Raw genomic sequence first — 11,631 nt, forward strand, 5'->3', positions numbered from 1 at the left:
CTTTACAGCATCCTTGTCTCAAGAGCTGAACCTGCTTCCATGCAAGTCCCGGAACTCAACGCTGGGCACAGCACCTCCTTGAAAGAAACACAGAGACCAGTGGATGGAGACAGGACGGGGCCTACACTGACACTGTGGAATCTTCTGGAAGTTTCGTGCTCAGCCTCCATCCCAGCCTCTCAGAACTTAGGCTGGGCTCAGAAACCCAACAGACATCACGGATGAACATTCCAGATAAGCCATGAAGAAGGAAGATTCCCCTCCTACTCCAGAAGGCTCCTTGACCACCCACACGTGTAATACTATTGACTTTTCCCAACCGGACACTTCTTGGCGGCTCCCACGCCGTGAGGAAGGCTTCCTCTTCCTTGAGGCGTGAACGTTAGTATAGAAAGAAGGGCCCCATGTTACCGATGTGGGACAGGAGCCCTGGCGCCCAGGGGTCTGGGCTGCCAGTCAAGCCCTCTTTCCCCTCCATAAACCTCTGACCGGCTTCCCCAGAGCCCTGCTGAGCCCTGGGCAGGGCAAGCAAGCAAGCAGGCAAGCCAGCTGGGCAGTGGCCGGAGGAGGTGAGACACACTCGTGTGAGCGTGAGTCACGAGCCATTGCGCCCCGGGCCTTGACGTGACTGTGCTGCGTGCCCAGGAATGTGATCCCGACCTCCCAGGCCTCCATCCTGCTCCACGTGTCCTCAGATGCCAGAGCCCTGAGCTCTGAGTGCCCATCCCGCAAGGCAAGGCTGGGCAGAGAGGGAGGAGGAAGCAGGAGGAGCCGAGTTTCAGTGGGCGGGGGCCACCTGGAGCCGGGCTCATCTTCCCAAAAGTTCTCCTGCAGGGCTCTCCGGAACCGTCTCCGTGGCCCCTCCTCCTGTCTGTCCCCTGGGAAGGCAGCTGGGCTTTTTCCATGACTTGGACTCAGTTGGCTCAGTCCCCGATGGGCTGAGCGACCTTCTAGGTCATCCTCACCTGTGAGGCCGTGATGATAATGACATCCTAGTCACAAGGATCAGAGGAGATGCGGCACTGGCCTTCGGAGAACCCCACATCCTCCCGAATGGGCAGATACCTTTGAGAACATCACTTCTCCTTGGTAGAAATCAAGACGCAGAGCTGTCCATGTTGGACTCCTGACAATTCGAGAACCTTAGACAAACAGCCTCAGCCTGGTAACAGATGCTGATTATACGTGTGCTGGCTTGTTCTGCTGTAACCTCTGCTTGTTCTTGAGAAAAACCAGTCATAAGACAGATGAGGCAAGGTTGGGAGAGGGCCGGGGAAGAGGGGAGGCCGTGTGTGATGTTGGGGACCATGTCTTATCACTTGGAAGCATCTGGTGTAGACTTGGGTTGTGTGAGTACAGATCCCACAGGCTTAACAGCTTCGATGCACCTTGGGCCTCAGTCTGCTCCGCAAATACAAGCATCCAGGTGACAAGCGTCTCCGTGTCTTTGCTTCTTCGTTTCTCCTCCTTCTCCAAGCCGACTGCTCCCACGTTAGCCCCAGCCACTAGGCAGCCCTTTTCCTTTTCACCAGCTTCCATTCCAGCCCAAGGCCAAGGGCAGAGGCCCTCTGGAGGGTGTACCCAGGGTCACGTGCCCAGCACACACAGCCTCGGCCTGATGTCCTCTCATCCCGACCCCGCCTTTCTGGCCCGCCCTCCTGGCCCCCATCCATCGCAGACCCGGGACCCCAGCTCCCAAGTGCACGTCTACCTCCCCAACGAGAGCCCACTGGCATCTGAGCTCTGGTCCCTGCTCAGCGCCTCTCGTGGTCTGGGACGCCAGGCCCACATCGCCATGGCCACCTGGGAACAATGACACAGCCATTCTCCAAGTGCAGCCCTGGGACTAGCAGTGTCCGCATCGCCTGGGAAATTGTTAGAAGAGCAAAGTGTCCGGCCCTGGCTGGGGGACCAGCTCATCCCGGTTCACCTGCCTCAAGCCAGGGGTTCCTATTCCAGACCTACAGAGTGAGGGCAACCACGTTCACCAAGCCCTCCCGGGGGCATTCTGATGCACCTGTGCTCAAGTCTGAGAACTGTCACTGGGAGGATCCCTGATGCTGAACGGGGAGCCTGGAGGCCGCCCTCCAGTTGTCCCCAGGTGTCCCCATCTCCTCCGTCTCCCCGGGTACTGGAGAGCAGACCTTGCCCCATCACACAGTGTCCTGGCCCCGGGCTGTGCCAGCCCCAGGCAGCTCTATCAGCTGTGGGGAACTTGGTGTCCTGGCCAGCCCATCCTGTCCCCAATCACCTGCGACTAGTGTCCCTTACCAGCCAGGGCGATGGACTGGCTGTTCCTCTGGCCTCGTACCCATTTTCATTTTCAAGAGACTCAAGTTCCCCATGGCTCAGGAAGAAAGTCGGGTGGGGGAGGCTGGGGGTAGCTGGTGTAGGAACAAAGGAGGGAGGAGGCAGGAGGAGAGGCCAGGGGAGGAGGGGAGAGGCCTGGAGGGAGTGAGACAGTGGGAGAAAGGCTGGGGTGGGGAAAGGTGACAGAGAAGAAGAGCCATGGAGAAGAGAGCAAGTGGGGGGAGAGCATTTCTCAAAGTGGGGTCCTGGGACCAGCGGCAGCAGCAGCACCTGGGACCCGGTTTGACATTCGGTCTCACCCCAGACCTTCTGAACCAGGAACCCTGGGGATTGGGCCCATTTTGTCTGCGTTGCAAAAAGTCCTCCCTGGGACTCTGATGCAAACTGCAGTTGGAGTCCCGCTGGGCTGAACGGCTGTATTCTGAGAAGCCTCTGGACGCTGGGTTTTTTCCGGTGTTTTTGAATCTCTGCCTTGGACATAGCAGCCCCGGAAGAAAGATCAGGGTCTCCCTCAGGCGACTCACACACATACCAAATCTTGCTCTCGACCTACTGACTCCCTGAATGGGCAGGGACTGTCTCCCCCACCCCCGTCCTCCATCACTCCCTCTACACCACTGGAACCCCCAGTCTCCGGCAGCTCTACACCGGGCAGCCTTTTCCCGGAAGGTCTGTGGGCTTGGAAAGCACCCTAAGGAGCCTCTGATCTATTCCTTCTCAACCTACTCAACATCAAGACCCTTCTTTATTATTATCCACCACCCCCCATCTCCCTTGTCTTGAAATCTGCTGTCTGCCAAGGAGACTGATCATTAAGGAATAATTAATTCATTTCCCCATGATTTATTAATCAAACACATCTACAACTGGGCATGCAAAAAGCAGAAAACAGATGTATTATGATTTCCATTAGAGTTTTGAAACATTTAAAACAATCCATTACAACTGCCAGGAGCCCCTAGGGACCTGGGGAGGGACAAATGAAACCAGAGTTTGCAGACCTCAAGTGCCCGTGTAGACAAAAGGTAGAACGAGAAGAGTAAAGTGGCTTAGACTCTCCTGCCAGTCTCCCCCCATACTCAGCCCACTTTGCCCCTTCCACAAACTGCACATTCCCCCCTCTTTCTGGGGGTCCCCAAAGGGCATCTCCTGGACTCACAAACAAGGCCAGTACAAAACCAGGTGAGGTCTGTGAGCAGGGCATCTGCTCATCTGCCCCATCCTGCACCCCGACTTTCCCAGCATGACTGGCCCTCCCACACCAGACCTCCACCTCCTGCAAATACTGGAGTTGGTCCTGACTCTTCACCAATGAACAGGACACCAGGGCAATAGTGGTCCCTGGCAGAGTGGGGGTGGGCAGGCCGCTATTACCCTCGGTCACAGCAAGATCAAAGCCAAGCTGTTTGGGCCACAGGGCAGTTCAAGGTGCTAGAGAAGGGGTTTCTCTCATTTCCGTGTACGGAGCCCTGCTCAGAGACAGATCCATGGGACAGTGGGGCTGGAGGCAGATTGAGGGATGGACCCCCTTCTCCCTGGATGTCAAAGGTTTGCTAGTGCTACACTGGGTGGGCGTGGCTCGTTGCCTGAGACACTTGTCAACCCAGGCATCACGTGGCAGGGGAGAGAAGGAGCCAGATGCCAGACCTGGGGAGTGGCGGCGGGGCAGCGGGGCGGCGGGGCTGCCCTAAACAAGGAATTTCTTAAAAACTTCTCTTGCTCTTTAAAATTTGTACAAAGTTGTCTTTTGCTTCACAATACGTTTGTGCTCAGTCACCACGTTTAAAATGTCCCTGAGTCTTCAAATAAAATTGGTTTCATTTTACCTGTAGGTTTACTGCACGATGGTATGGACCCCGAGAGGGTCGCGTGGCACAGATGAGAAGCAATTCCCTCCCCGGAGGCTCCTCAGCCCTACTGCATGTGGATCTGTGCCAAGTTCAATGGGCAGGTAGCCAGGCGGGTCCAGGCATGCCTAGCAACCGTGCTCGCGATCAGGAAGCACCTCTCTTGTCCCAGCCCCACGTTTCCATGTGAGAAAGCCCAGTTTCCAGCACATGAAACCGACTCACCCAAGGCCACACAACCCGTCACTAAAACAGCCTTCACGGGGACCTACGTTTTCTGACTCCTGACCCACTACTCCTGCTGCCGTCCCCATTCTCCCTCCTCTCCGGGTGATAGAGGGGGATGCCAGGGACATGGGGACTCTCTCAAGCATGGCTCAGGGAAACTTCCTGAGCCCCTCCTAGAGAATGGGACTATTAGGGCCAGGAGTATGCACTCCAGAAGGCTGTTTGAGACGCATGCTGAGTGACATACATCAGAGGCTTTGGAAAGGTACAAACCTATGACAAGAGAGGGGTGGCTCTTGATCCCATGCTGGGAAGGCTTGGGTGTAGCTTTGCTCACTCAGCCCTGTCCTTTCTCTCGCCCTGTGCGCAGTGCTGGGAGGCTGACTCCAAAAGTGATGCCAAACCTGGTCCCTCCATGCCCCAATGGAAGGCATCAATCGGGGTCAGCAACTGTGCCACTGGGCATGTCACGGCCGAGACTCGGACTGCAGGGGCCATGGAAACTGGCTCCCGGGGTGAAATCCATTTATCATCCCCTATCATTTATAGTTGGTCTAAGCCAACTGGCAGGGGCCAACTATCCAGCCACCACAATGGACGGACGCCTATAAATCACAGCCCCCTCCACGCCCTGGGCCACAAGTAATTCAAACTGGAAAGAATCTTGGTTATTTACACACTTGCTAATCAACGTGGTTCTACCTTAAACCTATAATACTAGTATTGCCACCATGCTTCATTCCTAAATTTTTCTTGGCCTCCTTGACTCGGTGAAAGTCCATACTTTTGATGGATCAGCTTTTCAAATGGGTTTGATAGGCTTGGTACACCGAACACACACCCCAAAATGCCCTGCTTTCCCATAAACCAAGGCGTCTTGCAAAGAGACCTCAAAGGAGGGCTGGGATGGAATCCGAGTGTGAAAGCAAGAAAGGGTCATCGAAGCAGAGGATTGCTTGGAACCTGCCGCTAAGTGCTTCAAGCCTGAACCCAACAAGCTAGCGCAGTGGCCTGAGGTTTTACACTCGTTATTTACCATATCCATAAATAGACCCTACTCTGTATTATAAATAGCTTAACACATGAAGGGTTTCTGAATGTGCTGTACTACAGCAGATGGGAGGGGGTGGAAAGGAGGGAGGGAGCAAAGGAACCAGATCATAAACCCAGAGCCCTGCCCTCCCTCCACCATAAACACACTTCCAATTCCCTGAATCTTGGATGCCTAGTAAGAGTCACTCAAGAGACATCCACACATGCTACCCCACCAATGGGGGCTTTTATCTGGAGTGTAGTCCGGGACTTAGCATAATAGGAAACACCACGTTCTGGGGGGAATCCCCACAAAGTAGAAAGCTTACAACTGATTTGGCCCTCGCGCAAAGTGTAATGCAGGGTTTCCCCTCATTATGCAAATACACAGACACACACACTCACCTGCGGTCCCTCTCCCCTTGGTGGTGGTCCTCTATCCGTCTTTCAGACTCAGTTGAGGTAGGAAGAGCTTTGGATTAGCTGTCAGACCTGCGACTCACCGCCAAATGACGGTATCACCAAGCCTCTCATAGGGGCTGGAACTTCATCTGTAAAGCGAGATCTTATCCCTGTCAAGTGAGATAACGCATTCGATAGTAACTAGCATTAGGGGCGCCTGGGTGGCTCAGTGGGTTAAGGGTCCTGGGATCAAGTTCTGCATCAGGATCTCTGCTCAGCAGGGAGCCTGCTTCCCCCACCCCCTGCCTGCCTCTCTGCCTACTTGTGATCTCTGTCAAATAAATAAAATCTTAAAAAAAAAATTGTTCACCAGGTGCTAGTATTTTACATGTTTACAGGTTTATCCTCTTACTGAACAATGCTATCAACCAACTTGACCTAATTGGCATTTATGGGACATTTCACCCAATAGCAACAGGATATACGTTCTTCTCAAGGGAACCCAGAACATCTACCAAGACAAACCACATTCTGGGCCATAAAACAAGGATCAATACATTTTAAATCATTCAAATCATACAAAGCATATTCTCTCACCACAATAGAATTCAGTTAGAAACTAATTACAGAAGGATAGCTAGAAAAATCTCCCAAATATTTGGGAAGTAATTATTACACTTTCAAGTAGTTCATCATTCAAAGGAGAAATGAGAAAGTATCTTGAATACTTTTGAATTGGATAAAAATTATACATAGCAGGGATGCCTGGGTGGCTCAGTTGGTTAAACAGCTGCCTTCGGCTCAGGTCATGATCCCGGCATCCTGGGATTGAGTCCCACATCGGGCTCCTTGCTCAGCAGGGAGCCTGCTTCTCCCTCAGCCTCTGCCTGCCACTCTGTCTGCCTGTGCTCTGCGCGCTCATTCTCTCTCTCGCTCTCTCTGACAAATAAATAAAATCTTTAAAAAATATTTTAAAAAAATTATACATAGCATATCCAAACGTGTGAGATTCAGCTAAAGAAGTGCTTAGAAGGAAAGTATAGTTTTAAATTCTTATATTAGAAAAGGAGTTCTCAAATTAACAACCTAAACTTCCATCTTTAAAAACCCAGCAAAATAAATGCAAATCAAGCAGAACGGTAGAAAACGTAAAGATCCGAGTAGGAATCAATGAAATAGTATAGTTAATTAAAAAAAGGAGAGAGAGAGAAGAAAGCAATGAAAGCAAATCTGCTTATTTGATAAATAAAATTTATAAACCTCTTAGCAAACAGATCAGGAAAAAAAAGAGACAAAATTATCGATATCATAAGTGAGAAGTGTGACATGCTCAGATTTTATAGATATTTTAAAAATATTAAATGAATAATATAAACAATTCTATGCCAGTAAGTTGGACAGACAGAATCAAACGGACAAATTCCCTGAAAGACACAAACTATAAATGTATACTCATCAAAAAAATCAATAGCCTTCTATCTATTAAAGACATTGAGTAAGTAATTAAAAACCTTCAGAGAGAGAACATTTCTTCACATTGAAAAGTACAAAACACTGCTGAGAGAAGTTAGAGAAAGCCTAAGTAAATGGAAAGATACACCTTCTCCACGGGTCAAAGATTTATTATTCTTAAGATGTCAGTTTTCCCCAAATTGACCTATAGAGTTAAATGATCCTAGAAAAAATCCCAACACACTATTCTTTCAATTGACAAATTCATTTTAGTATTCACATGGAAATGGAAAGGACTTATTAGCATTACCTGATTTCATGACTTGTCACAAAGCTAGAATAATCAAGGTCATATGCTGTTGGCATCAAATAAGATAATTTGATCGACATAACAGTATAGAGTCCAAAAATAGGACCCAAAATTTTTTATTTTATTTATTTATCTTTTTTTTTTTTTTACAAAGGCACAAAGACAGTTCAGTCAGGAAAGGCTCGTCATTTCAACAAATCATATTGGAATAACCAGATAGCCACCTGCAAAAAATGATCCATATCTAGCACTTTATACAAAAAATAACTCAAAATGGATCACGGAACTAAATGGGATACCAAAAACAAGAAGACTTCTTAAAAAAGGGGGGGGGGAGAAAAATCTTTGTGAACTTACTTGGGGGAGACAAAAAGTTGCAAGTTGTCAGAAATATCCAAAGAAAAAAATTGAGGAATTAGACTTCTTAAAAATTAAAAACGTGTGTTCTACAAAGGACACTGTTAAGAGAATGAGAAAACTTCCCAAATTACATATCACATAAAGGACCTGTATCTAAAATATATAAAATACTCTCAGGAGTGTATGGGTGGCCCAGTTGGTAAGCATCCGACTCTTGATTTCGGCTCAGATCATGATCTTGGCATTGTGAGATCGAGCCCTCCGTCGGGCTCCGTCCTTAGCATGGAGTCTGTTTGTCCTTCTCCTACTCCTCCCCCGTTTCATACTTTCTCTCTCTCTCTCAAATAAATAAATAAAATCTTTAAAAATTAAAATATATAAAATACTCTCCAAACTTAACAAGAAGCAAGCAAACAATACAAAATGGGCAAAAGACACTTCAGCAAAGAGGAAGACAGAAAAGCATGTGAAAAGATGCTCAACATCATTTACCCATTAATAGGTAAACTAAACCCACAACGAAATATCCTCACACATGTCTTAGGGTAACTAAAATGCAAAAGACTGACCTTGCCAAGTGTTGGCAAGGATGTGAACTAGCTGGTATTCTCCTGCATTGTTGATGGGAATGTAAAATAAAATGGTACAGTCACTCTGGACAAGAGCTCAGCACCTTCTTACCTTGAACAAACACCTACCCGGTGACTGGATGATTGAGCCGTTCCAGCCCTAGCTGTTTACCCAAGAGAAAACAAAGTATACATCCAGACAAAGACTGGCACACAGATGTTTGTAGCATCTTTATTTACAATGGCCAAAAATTGGAAACAACTCAAATATCCATCAACACTTCAACAGGTGAGTAGATACACAAATTGCTGTGTGTCCATACATACTCAGCAATAAAAGAGAATGAATTATTGATACAGGCAACAATGAGGATACATCTCTGAATAATACTGCTGAGTGAGAGAACTCAGGTGTAAAAGAGTACACATTGTATCATTCTCTCTATATAAAACTCAAGAAGTGGAGGCTATGCTATGGTAACAGAAAGCAGATCCCTGAAGGCAGGTGGGAGGGAGGAGTTGGACAGGGAGAGACATATTTCAAAATTTAGCATAGGGATTAAGGGATTACCTCCCTATTTTACTCCCAATTCCAGACTCCATAGCAGATGTTGCCAACTGAATGTGATGCCTTCCTGCATATCTAGGCATGTATGATGCCCCTCGCTTTGTCCCGAGTCCTTCTCCTTGGGTCCTCCATCATGCAGCTGAGCACCTGGGTCTGTCTATGCTCTTGGCACTCTCCTCATCCTCCGTGCAAAAAGGTCAAATGGCTCAGACACCTACCCACATCCCGCTTGGGTGATTTGAGAAGGGTCTGGGAAATTTACCACATTTACCATGTAAATGATATTTACATGAAATACAATGTAAATGTAAATATCATTTACAACATGATATTTAGGATTTGTTTAAAAATGATCCAGCACAAAAAAGGGGCTGGAGGGGGACAAGATACATGAAACAAGACTGATGAAATGCTGGCAGTTGTTGGAGCTGAGTGATGGAGCTTCATTCTACAATTGCCTCTATTTTATGTATGTTTGAAAATTACCTCCGTAAAAAGATGTGTGGGGAAGCTTCTCCAGCACAGCTAGGAGAGTACAGACCACACTCAAGGAGACCTGGGGAGAGGGATGTCTTAGTTACTAGACACCGACGTTTATACCTTTGCACCTCCCCTAGCCAAAAAGTTCTTACTTGAATAATTCTCAATGATCCACTCATTCTGTCTAAATATCTATCCTTCCATCCACCTATCCACCTATCTTACCCATCTACATCTATCTATTGATCATCTACCTCTCCATCTACCTATCTATCCAATCCATCCATCCATCCACCCATCCATCCATCCATCTAGCTGTCTTACTGATGTCTTACGTATCTATCCATTCACCTGTCCATCTACCCACCTATCTTCTTATCTCATCTATCATCTCTCACTCTTGGATCAATGGAATCAGAACCTCAGAGGGAGGGGCCTGGACATATTTTAAGGAACCCGGTGACTCTAATGTGCAGCCAGGACCGGGAACCACCAGTAAGGGAAAGTTTCTGAGGGCTTCTGAGGGTGAACCTCGGGTCAATCTTTTTTTTAGAATAAATCGGGCTGCTTTTGCATGTCTGTGAGAGCGCAGACAGTGAGTGGCAGGAAGAACCACCACCATTTATGAAGTACCTCATACGTGCCACTGGTGGGTTCCCTTATGCACATAAACTCCCATCACCTAACAGCTGCCTTATAGAGAAATGACAGCTGGAAGAGGAGAGGTAACTCACACAGGGCCAAATGGCTTCTGAGTGGCTGAGCTGGGAGTCAACCCCAAGCATCTAAGTCTTTCTGCTCCAACAGAAAAATTAAGAGGTCTGTGGCTCTTGAACAACCTTTCCTCCCCAGCCCATCCTGTTTCATCTCCCCATCTTGCCTGGATATCTAATTTCGGCACTCTTGTGACCTACATTTCAGCTGAAGCAACATCTTCCCTGCCTCGCCAAGCTTCCCCCATTTCTGCCTGTAAGTGTTCAAAACCAGCTGCAGAATGGTAGCGCTCTCCTGCCAACACCCACTTTGTGTATATCTATAAAAATCTGTCCTAGAAATGTTTTTCCTGTATTTAAAAAACATGTTCACTGCATTCCATATGTCGTTTATAGCCTTATATTTGGTCAGGTCTCAGAGCGGTGTGACAACAAATGGGCAGAGCTAAGTAACCAAAATTAATTCCAAAATTACGCTAAGTTCCCGATGGCAAGTTTAATGTGTAAGATGTACGATAACTATGACAGAAGGGGAAGGGCAGAGGCACCTACATTGTGAGAAGGTCTCCGCATTCTATGAGAAGCAGCGCAATACTGGTTCTATATACGCTGAGAGCAGGGAAACACAGTATCTCCATTGTAATCCCTAGAGCAACCATTTGAAATACTACTTTAAAAAAAAAAAGATATAGTCAAAAACACAAAAGAAAAATTGAAGTGGCATTTGAAGAAGTCAGGAAAGTGGAAACCAGGGAACAAATTTTTAAAAGGGATAGGGAAAACAAATAATCAAATGGTAGACCTAAGCCCAATATATAAACAAAAAGGTATTGTACCAATAGATTTGTCTTTAATTACCCAATTATATGTTATCCACAAGAAACTCACTTTGAATAACTTTGAATATGATACTGGTATGTTAAAAGTAAATGGATGGTAAAAGATACCACATGCAAACATGCCCTTCCAAAAGTTGCAGTGGCTATATACATTATAAAGTTATATTAAATTAGAACAAGCAGACTTCAGAGCAAAGAGTTTTACCAGGGATGAAGAGAGACATTACATAATTATTAAAGGGTCAATTCATCAGAAGGCAGAACAATCATAAATATATATGTACCCAATAACAGAGCTTCCAAAAATATAAAGCAAAAACTTACAGAATGGAAAGGAGAAATAGAATACATTCAGAATTTGTTAGGAGACTTCACCTCCTCTCTCAGTAATTAAAAGAACGAGGAGAGAGAAATTCGGCAAGGTCTCAACCATAAAGTTGAAACTTTCTGTCAGCTCAGAACTGATAGAACAGAAGAACCATAAACCAACGGAATCTAATTAACATTGATAGAGTGCCCCA

This window comes from Martes martes (genome assembly GCF_963455335.1).
Source record: "Martes martes genome assembly, chromosome: 16".
In the NCBI taxonomy this organism is placed as follows: domain Eukaryota; kingdom Metazoa; phylum Chordata; class Mammalia; order Carnivora; family Mustelidae; genus Martes; species Martes martes.